The 9,715-nt window shown below is 40.5% G+C and overlaps 1 long non-coding RNA gene across 1 annotated transcript in view; it reads right to left on the minus strand.

Moving 5' to 3' along the window:
* Positions 1-4,709: 4,709 nt before the first annotated feature.
* LOC118767067 overlaps positions 4,710-9,715 on the minus strand; it is an 11,006-nt gene continuing 6,000 nt past the window's right edge. Inside the window, exons 2-3 of the long non-coding RNA XR_005002960.1 lie at positions 5,687-5,691; positions 4,710-4,721 (exon numbers count right to left, since the gene is read on the minus strand). This is a non-coding gene — a long non-coding RNA (uncharacterized LOC118767067). The remainder of the gene's footprint in view (positions 4,722-5,686; positions 5,692-9,715) is intronic.

Raw genomic sequence — 9,715 nt, forward strand, 5'->3', positions numbered from 1 at the left:
TTCTTTCCATATTCGTTTCCTACACATGTTTTTTACACCCGTTGCACTAATTTCCTTTCTTTGATTTCGTTTCCGGGGAATATTGTAAACATTAACCAAACTTTTTTCTTAAAATGATCCAAATTAAACCTTCCTTTAAAATTTTACCTTAATTTTGTTCCAAAGACCAGCTTAATGATGTTATTTTACTAAATTCCGGATTATTTTTTAAAACTTAATTAAAACAAAGACTGTATTTCTACGGAAATACTAATAAAAGGCCCAGGAAAGTGGCCGGCATCTGATTCGATCGCATGACGAAGACCTTGACAATATCACTAGATTTTTGTTGATTAAATTAATTTTCTCTTTTTCTGATCTTGTAAATTTTATGAGGTTTTGATGCTTTCCCGTGTGGAACTTTCGGTTTGGAATATCAGAACAAATTTGTGAAATAGGCCAAAGCTAAATTCCATGTTATTAATACAGTCAAGTCTTCTTAGCACCACGTAGTTAATTACAATTAATATCTAACAGTTTATTTTAATTGAAATAAGTAAAGTGGTAAGCATGTAACAATGTAGTCTAATTAGAAACGAAACCAACCGTACAATTTGGTTTCAGGAATTACCGAAACATAAAACACCTGGTTTGAAGTCGGTACCTAATAGGTAACTGTGGAGAATAGCGACCTAATTTTATGAAAAACAAATCTGGGTCATGAATATAAATATCATAGTTTACTTGAAAGATGGAACCACAAAATAGTGTTTGCTATTTTTTCGTTACTTCAGGGACAAAAAAAGAAATACTTGAATTTTGAAAAGACATGTTATTACGACGAGAGATAAAAAATACACGTTTTGGTTACTTCTAGACATTTAATAACGCACAAGAGAAATGTTTCTTTTTAAAAACCGTGTATTACAAGAATAAAAAAACAAAACATTTTGGTGACTTTTATTAAGTATTTTATTAAATATTTAAAAAAATTTCTAAGATGTTATGGTGTATATAAATTATCAGCAATTTATAAACAGTTTTCGTTTCAGCAAACCAGGTTGTTTTTATACATTCCCTCTTTTTCTGTCACCAGCTGATCTCTGTTACATCTCTTCAATCTGACCGACAGATTAAAAAATTTTTTAAAACTAAAACTTCGAAATATCGGATACTGGTAGAATGTGTAAGGCGGCGGGCTGGCAGAGACGTTAGCACGCCGGGCGAAATGCTTAGCAATATTTCGTCAGTCGTTACGTTCTGAGTTCAAATTCCGCCGAGGTCGACTTTGCCTTTCATCCTTTCGGGGTCGATTAAATAAGTACCAGTTATGCACTGGGGTCGAAGTAATCGACTTAAACCGTTTGTCTGTCCTCTTTGTGTTTAGCCCCTTGTGGGTAGTAAAGAAATAGGTATTTCGTCTGCCGTTACGTTCTGAGTTCAAATTCCGCCGAGATCGACTTTGCTTTTCATCCTTTCGGGGTCGATAAATTAAGTACCAGTTACGCACTGGGGTCGATATAATCGACTTAATCCCTTTGTCTGTCCTTGTTTGTCCTCTCTGTGTTTAGCCCCTTGTGGGCAATAAAGAAATAAGAATGTGTTACATAGAACAGGGTTTACTCTTAACGTCTTTGACAAAATTTTGTATTTTAGAAGTTATTTCGTGTTAAAGTTGTCATATTTGGGTAATTTTAACCAATCAATGACGTGTATTCAGCTGAAGAAAATTACTGCTGCTGTTTGCGAACAACAACTTCTGGGTCCACTCCCTTAACAAAGCCCTTCTTTAATAACCAGAGATGTTTTTATAGCAACATAGGTTTGAGGCTAAAGAACAACAGAATTATTACTGAGACAGACCAACGACGGAGCCTGTAATGTGGTTGCATGACCTGCTAGAAAAAGTAGCCAAACTTTTTATATACAGAATAGAAAAACCTCAATCACCGAGCTGTCTCCTTGCTCAGTGATATTTCCCTCTGGCTAAACACAGTTTTTTTTTTTCACTGAAATTGTAAAACGAGTGACACCGCTTGTATGACAGTGACTCTTGTTTATACTATCATGCGCTGTTGAGACAAGGGCGCACGAGGGCTTCTTTCAGTTTCCGTCTATCAAATCTACTCGCAAGGCTTTGGCTGGCCCTGGGCTATAGAAGGAAATGCCCATGGTGCCACGTAGCGGGACTGAAACCTAAACCTTGTTGATGTGAGAAGAAATTATCAACCCTACAGCTGTATTCGTGTCTAAATATCCCGAATAAAGTGGGTTCTGTTGCTTGCTACTTTTTCGTTACTTCAGGGACAAAAAACGAAACCCTTTAATTTTAAAAGGATATATACTGGGAATAAACTCGTAGTATATCCAGTTTTCAAGAACTCTGCTTACCGTTCCTTTCTCTCTCAATACTGACCTCTCCGCCTCTTGAATACCAAAAGCAAGTTGTTTGAATCCACCATTAGCGAACTGTCGTCATCTTTGTCTTTTAGTTAAAACCAATTTCTTATCTGCCGGTGACATGCAATAATCCCTCGTCTCTGTGGGGTTGCTTCTGGTTATAGCATATCTGGCAACGACCCTTCTGCCATCCAGTAATCCTTGACAAGAAGTGTTCAGGTTTCCACCTGTGGCCAATCTGTTATCACGAATGCAGGTACGCCACTGTAATCTCTGCTCTTTCTACTCTCTATTAAGGATTTACCTAACAAACTAATAAAATCTATTATTAATTATATTTGCTGATGATATCACACAGTCACTCCTTCGATCTGGTAGCAGAGCCTTTCAGTGGCTTAACTGGGATTCTAAAATGAGGAAATTGAATGGCTTAAATGCTTCCAAGATCAACCCAGTATCTTTGCATCCCATCATGAAATTCCAAATTTTTGTATTCTTTTCATAGACAGGACTGCTTTGAAGGAATCTCCTTTTTTGATAGACCTTTAAGTCTTAAATTCTCACCTGATTTAAGATAGAATTCTACATTCATGTTGCCAGGATGGCAGCTAGAATGGTGGGCTTGATGGTTTCTACAGTTGGATGCCCTTCCTAATGCCAAACACCTTTATATGGCACCAGAAGCAAGACAAGACTCCTTAACTGAGCAGGGAGTAGTGTTGAGGGAGGTGGCTTTGTGCCAGGAAATGAGACGTTAGAGTATGAATAGAGGGACAGAAATAGGTGTCTTGCAGTAGAGGAGATACATGGCTACCCCAGAAGGAGAAAGAGAGAGCAGAGAGTGAGGAACTATAATGAGTGGGCAGAAGTTGAGAGAGCAGTGTTCAGGAGGGTTTGTTATGAGAAGGAGATTTGACAGGGACACAGGTGCAGATAGGTTTGCAAGGGAGAGTGGGAGATAGAAGGGGGGGGGGCAATACAGTAAATGGGGAACCTGGGGAGGGGGAGGGACAATGCCTTTAGAGCCTTAATTTCACATCTTCCCAAGTACATGGAATTACCAATCACCTTGCCCTCTCCTTGATGAGGTTCATCTTTACATCATTTTACATCACTTCATCCCATGTCTTCCTCTTCTACAGGTTCCCTCCACATTTGAAGACCCATACTTTCTCATGCCACTCTCTTCATCCATCTGCATCTCACGATCAAACCAGTGCAGTCTTCTCTCTTGCACAACCACAGCTGATGCCACTTCTTCTGTCCAACATTTCTCTGAAATCATTTACACTCTTTCGTACATGTTACAGGCATTACCCATCACGCAGAGCTTGCTGCTTTCATATCTTTCAAGCCTCCACATCTCCCCTGCAGTCACAGCCCATATTTCACTGCCATCTAGCATAGCTCTTCATTCACAACCATTATACAGTCTGTCTTTCACCCTGAGGGAGAGAGAGACCCTTTGGTATCATTCTGAACTTGGCTCAGCCGGTTCTTATTTGAGCAATTATGCTTTCAGAGCATCGTCCACTTCTGCTAATTTGCTTATTTAGGTAACAAAAAACTTTCTACTAACAAATATCAAATGGAAATTGTAGTTATGATACCTGTGCTGGCGGCACGTAAAAAGCAGCATCTGAACGTGGCCGATGCCAGCGCCACCTTGACTGGCATCTGTGCTGGTGGCACATGACCTGCTGTGCTTGAGGAGCCCTATTGAGTCAAGTACATCGACATCAAAATAAATATCAAATGGAAATTGTAGTTATGGTACCTTCTGAACGTAGCCGATACCAGCCGTGACTGGCTTCTGTGTCAGTGGCACGTAAAAAGCACCAACCAATCCTGGCTGCTGCCAGCCTCCCCTGGCACCCGTGCCGGTGGCTTGTAAATTAAGTCTTGGAGTGGTTGGTGTTAGGAAGGGCATCCAGCTGTAGAAACACTGCCAGATAAGACTGGAGCCTGGTGCAGCCTCCTGGCTTCCCAGACTCCGGTCGAATCGTCCTACTCGTGCTAGCACTGAAAACAGACGTTAAATGATGATGCTGATGTAAGGATCCTCCTGGGCATTGAAGGAAATCCATTTCCTGTTTGTTCTGAGTGATTATTCTCCCTGCACACCTACGACACACAAAAAACCACTTTCTCCGTTAACCTTCTTGTGAGATTCTTCCACCTCTTATGTTTCCATAGCTTGCCCATTTGCAATTTCTGCCTCTACCTTTCCTGTGTATCAAGAGTTTAGTAATTAGTCTTCTCTCCTGCTTACTAGTACTTTGGTCTTTGCTAAATTAAAGACCTTTTGATTTCAGACCTTGCTTCCACACTTAAAATTTCTTCTGCTACAGGGTCAGCCGTGTCACTTCGTCCTTTGCCTAAAAGCGATCTGTGGGCCTTGCTTGGGGTGATTTCAAGTAAAGAAAAAATATTTATTAGTTTTGAATGCTGAGAAAGAAAAATGACCCCATATACAGAAATTAATTAGAAAATACGGTTTTGAATAATTTATGTTTATTTATAAAATTAATTTGGCTGAATGTGAATTAATATACCAAACATTAACAGCATTGGCAGAGTTTACCACCATAAGATTCTAAATTGGGTTTGTTTTCATCTTTGGCACAAAGTCAGTTTTGTATTGGCTAAATTATAGAAAGATAACATTTGCAGAGTTGTTAATAGATAAAAATAAACAGAGGCGATTAGCTTCATCATCTTCTTCTCCACCAATCAACATCTTGCCTTGAAAACAAACAAAACCTCTCTATCAAAGAAAATTGATTTCAGCAATGATGTTTTCATAAAACTATATTTTTTTTAAAACATTCTCATGTTGCCATCTGTTTTTTTTTTTTAAGTTACCATTTTCAGCTGTAAAAAAATACTAAAAATAATTTTGGAAAGTACAATATGATTTGTACATTATTAAAAACTAGAAGAGGAAAAGAAACCCTTTAGATATACGTATTTTATTAGATTTTAAATTAACAGAAATGCTTGATTTACAATAGAAAATATTGGCAAAAAATATTTGATTTTTACAAACAAATTGCAAAGCCATCATTTTGTCAGTTTCTCTCTTTAGCCATTCGCATCTCTCGCTTTTTTTATCCTTAATTACAAACACATACATGTCATCGTTATAATTTAATGTCCGTTTTCCTTGCTGGCATGGGTTGGACAGTTTGACAGGAACAAGGCAAGCCACAGCTGTGCTAAGCCCCAGTGTCAGCTTCAGCATGATTTCTATGGCCCAAAAGCCCTTTCCCAATGCCAACCACTTTACAGTGTGTACCCGGGGTACTTTTTCTGTGGCACCAGCACTTGAGTGGTTGCCAAGTTAGATGCAAAGCAGAAGAGGAAAGGAAAAGCCCCCACGACTAAGTGTGGGGAAGGTATTTGGAAGAGGGAGGTGGCTTTATGTTAGGTGTTGAGAGGCGAAAAAGGGACAAGGCATAAAGGGTGTCTTGTTATAGGGGAGATACATGGCTACCCGGACATTTTATAAGGGTGGCTAGTTGTAGTAACTGGGAAGAAGAGGAAGATACAGAAAAAAGATGTGATGATGTGTCAGAGCAAACTGTGGAGGGAGGGGAGGGGACAGGGAGGGGAGGGGAGGGAAGAGGTGAGGTTCAGTTGGTGGGAAGTATTGGGGTGGAGAAGTGGTTCAGGATGGAGGGTAGATTGGGAGGTGTGAGGGTGGATGTTTGTGTGTTTAGAGGGTGGACATGCCGGTGGCTATGAGAGGGTGATGAGAATGATAGCAGGTATATGAGGTGGTAAGATGGAATATGGATGAGGGAAGAAAGGAGCAGTCGTAGTGGTATTAATGACTAATTCCTTCTACTATGAGCACAAGGCCTGAAATGTTTTTTATTGGAGGGGCTGGCCAATTACATTGACCCTATTGCTCAGCTGGGGCTTATTTCATCAACCCCAAAAGGGTGAAAAGCAAAGTCAATGTTGGTGGAATTTGAACTCTGAACCTAGAGATGGATGGACTGCCACCACCAAGCATTTCCCCCTTCATGCTAACAATTTGTGCCAGTTCAGCACCTTTGTCGATTTATAAGAATAATAATTTATTCTTTTAGCGGCAAATAGAATGGATTATTCTTGTAATTTTTATGAGATGCCAAGCATGTCTCAACCCGTTCTGCCACTCACTTCTCTAAAGAGACGTTTGTATACCTGTGGGCACGTGTTTACCTCTGTCTGTGTCTGTGTGTATGTGAAAGTGTGTGGCTTAGTGGTTATGGTGTAGTGCTGAAGATTGTAAGATTGTGGTTTCAATTCCAGGACCAGGCAATGCATTGTATTCTTGAGCAGAACACTTCCCTTTACCTTACTCCAGCCCACTCAGCTGGCAAATGGGAGTGATTCTGCAACAGACTAGCTTTCCATCCAGGTGAGCAATATTTACGGCACAGAATCCAGGAAAACAATCTTATAAGCCAATGGCTTGAGAAGGACTTTTGACCCTTTTTTTCCAATGAATACCTTTCTGTGTCTCTCATTCATGCACCTGTTCTTTTTAATTGTCTCCTCACCCAAGATCTACAATATGCTATCAAAGGCCATTTAGAGGATGGTCATAGCACTTTTGGGCACTTCTTGTGGCGCTGGGCAAATTTGAGGGTGGTGCAGCGGGCTGGCTTGTCCCTCATTCAGTTCCTTGCTTGGCTCTGCTGAGGATTACATCTTGGATGTTACAACGGTGGATGATGACAAAACCAAATGCCATTGTTTGGACTCCATTCATGTTTTACCCTTTTTGGTTCTTTTTTTATTTTTATAATCCTGAGATCGTGTAGTGAGGCAGAGAAGACCATTGCTGTTCATCTTTCCGACACCGTGTCTACCGAGCTCCCCCCCTCCACTGATTTTGATCAACTCAGGTGTTGAACTCCAGCAAGATCAGCTTCTCAGTGGCTGGTGCTGGACGTAAGGTACAGCCCAGGTTGGTGTAAAACTGACCTGTGGTTTCTGTGGGACTGGTCATGGTGGGAGCATAAGCACTGATACTAGTTGCACGATGGTTTTCAGCAAGGAGGGCATCAATGTTTTGCTCATGCTGACCGGCAGAGACCGGTTCCACTAGGTTGCTGCTCTGTATTGCAAAACCCTGTGAACCCTGTCCTCCTTTTGCACCTTCCCCCTGCAGAACCTTCAATCCTCGTCAAGTTCATTGAGGCAACCTTCATCTCCAAAGCCTGCTTCCCTTCACTGCTGCAATATCCATTGCATAATCTAACAAGCAAATTTGCTGCCTTTGGGTGCTGGTCTCCTTCAAAGTCCCATCACATTTTTCTGGTCCAGTAAAGTAAGAATGGTCCTTACTACCAGAAGCAGTTTCTTATTCTTTCGGTTTTGACTGTTTTTGGGTGATCCATCAGTTGCAGTTAACTGGCCAGATGGCCTAGGGTGGGCAATGTTTAGGGCCCACCTTTTCTAGGTCTCTCCCTGAATACAGGGTGGATAGTGCTGCAATGGGTTCAGAGGGAATGACCACTTGTCCAAGGACTGCCTAAATGCAGGTTCATAGTTGCAACTCAGTGGTCACCTCCACCTGTTGTGCTCAATTGCCACAGGAATTTAGAAAGGAGAGACAGGTATACAATACGAAGACCTTTGGGGAAACCTCAGCACAGAAACAGTCCGATTCTTTGCCCGTTGGGGGTCCACTGGCCTGAAGAGCCCCAATATCACGTGAGAGTGGTCTCATTTCATGTAGTTGTCATTTGAAATTATATTTCTATGTTCTTCAAATGTAGCCTTTTTTTTTGTGTTATTTTTGTTACTTGTTAAATAATTTGTCTTGTTTTTTGTTTTTCCAGAAGGTGGACCCTCAAGGAAACCCAACAGTTTCTGCTCACCCAGCCAGATTTTCACCTGATGATGTTTATTCAAGACACAGAGTGACCATCAAGAAAAGATTTAATATTTTATTAACGCAGCAACCTAAGATTTCATATTGAACAACAATGCTTTTCTGATTCAAGGCCATCTGTTGCCTCTTCTGCTGCAGTGGTGAACTGGAATGAACAAAGCGACCGCTTGCAGCCCCGACTAACGACCCCACTGACGTCACAGTCGTATGGTTTCTCTCCTGTATGTGGCTTTTTAAAGCCTTTCTAATCATAATCCATCATCATCATCATCCATAATCATGGAAGAATTACACAGCTTCCACTAATATTATCCTATTTCTCAGATCCTTGGTTTCATTAAAATTGAGAAATGTTAACAGAATTTCACACAATGTTTCCTTCTGTATTTTTACAACTTCACAGAACCTTCTCCGTTTGTATTTACAGGGGACGTTAAGGGCCTTAGCATTTTCTAATGGATTTTGAGTCTGGGTGAGATGCATAAATTTAGTCCCTTTAATTGTTCTGATACCAGAGCTGCCTGAAATTGCTTTTATGATACAAACTCCCTGTTTTAAAGGGACCTAAATTCAAATTTCAATTTATGTTCCAAACATCAGCTTAACCACATTTTGCTAAATTCTTCATTTTCAAAATTAATTTCAACAGAAATTTCTTAACAAAACAGGTTAATCGTGATTGAAGATTATCTTTGTTGTTTAACATCCGCTTTCTTACAGGATGAGCTAATCCCTAGAGTTCTCTCTCGTAAACTAGTTTCATTAATTCAATTGGAAGTGGCCATTCGATGTTATTTAGCATATCCAAAGTTGGTTTCTATTTGAGAGCTTTCTTGATGGAGACTGATTCCAGTTGGTTTTTCTCTTGGCCTGAAGCGATCGTACTGACAGTCATCCAGAGTCACCAAAATGGAAGGGCATGAAGCCTCGACCCGCGCGTGGAGCTCAGCGGCTGCTGCTTAAGGAAGAGAACACTAGAGATTAGCTCAGCTTGTGTTATATGCTGTGTAATCAGCAGAGATTATGAAAAACAGGGGGTCTTTGAAGTGGGGTCTGTAGTTTTATAGTGCAAAACTATTTCTTTGGTTTCTATCATGTTTTGTATTTTGGTGGCATTGAAGAGTTTAGGAAATGATGGAGATTGAGACAAATTATGACAAAGTGAAGGAAACTTAATATTTAAAAAATCGTTTTTTCAGTTTTTCCCTGGAAATTCAAAAGCAATGTTTTTTAAATCATCATCATCATCATCGTTTAACGTCCGCTTTCCATGCTGGCATGGGTTGGACGGTTCGACCAGGGTCTGGGAAGCCAGAAGGCTGCACCAGACCCAGTCTGATCTGGTAGAGTTTCTACAGTTGGATGCACTTCCTAATGCCAACCACTCCGTGAGTGTAGTGGATGTTTTTTACGTGCCAGACGAGGTTGGCAAACGGCCACGAT

The sequence above is a fragment of the Octopus sinensis genome, linkage group LG18, assembly GCF_006345805.1.
Source record: "Octopus sinensis linkage group LG18, ASM634580v1, whole genome shotgun sequence".
NCBI classification, from domain to species: Eukaryota; Metazoa; Mollusca; class Cephalopoda; order Octopoda; family Octopodidae; genus Octopus; species Octopus sinensis.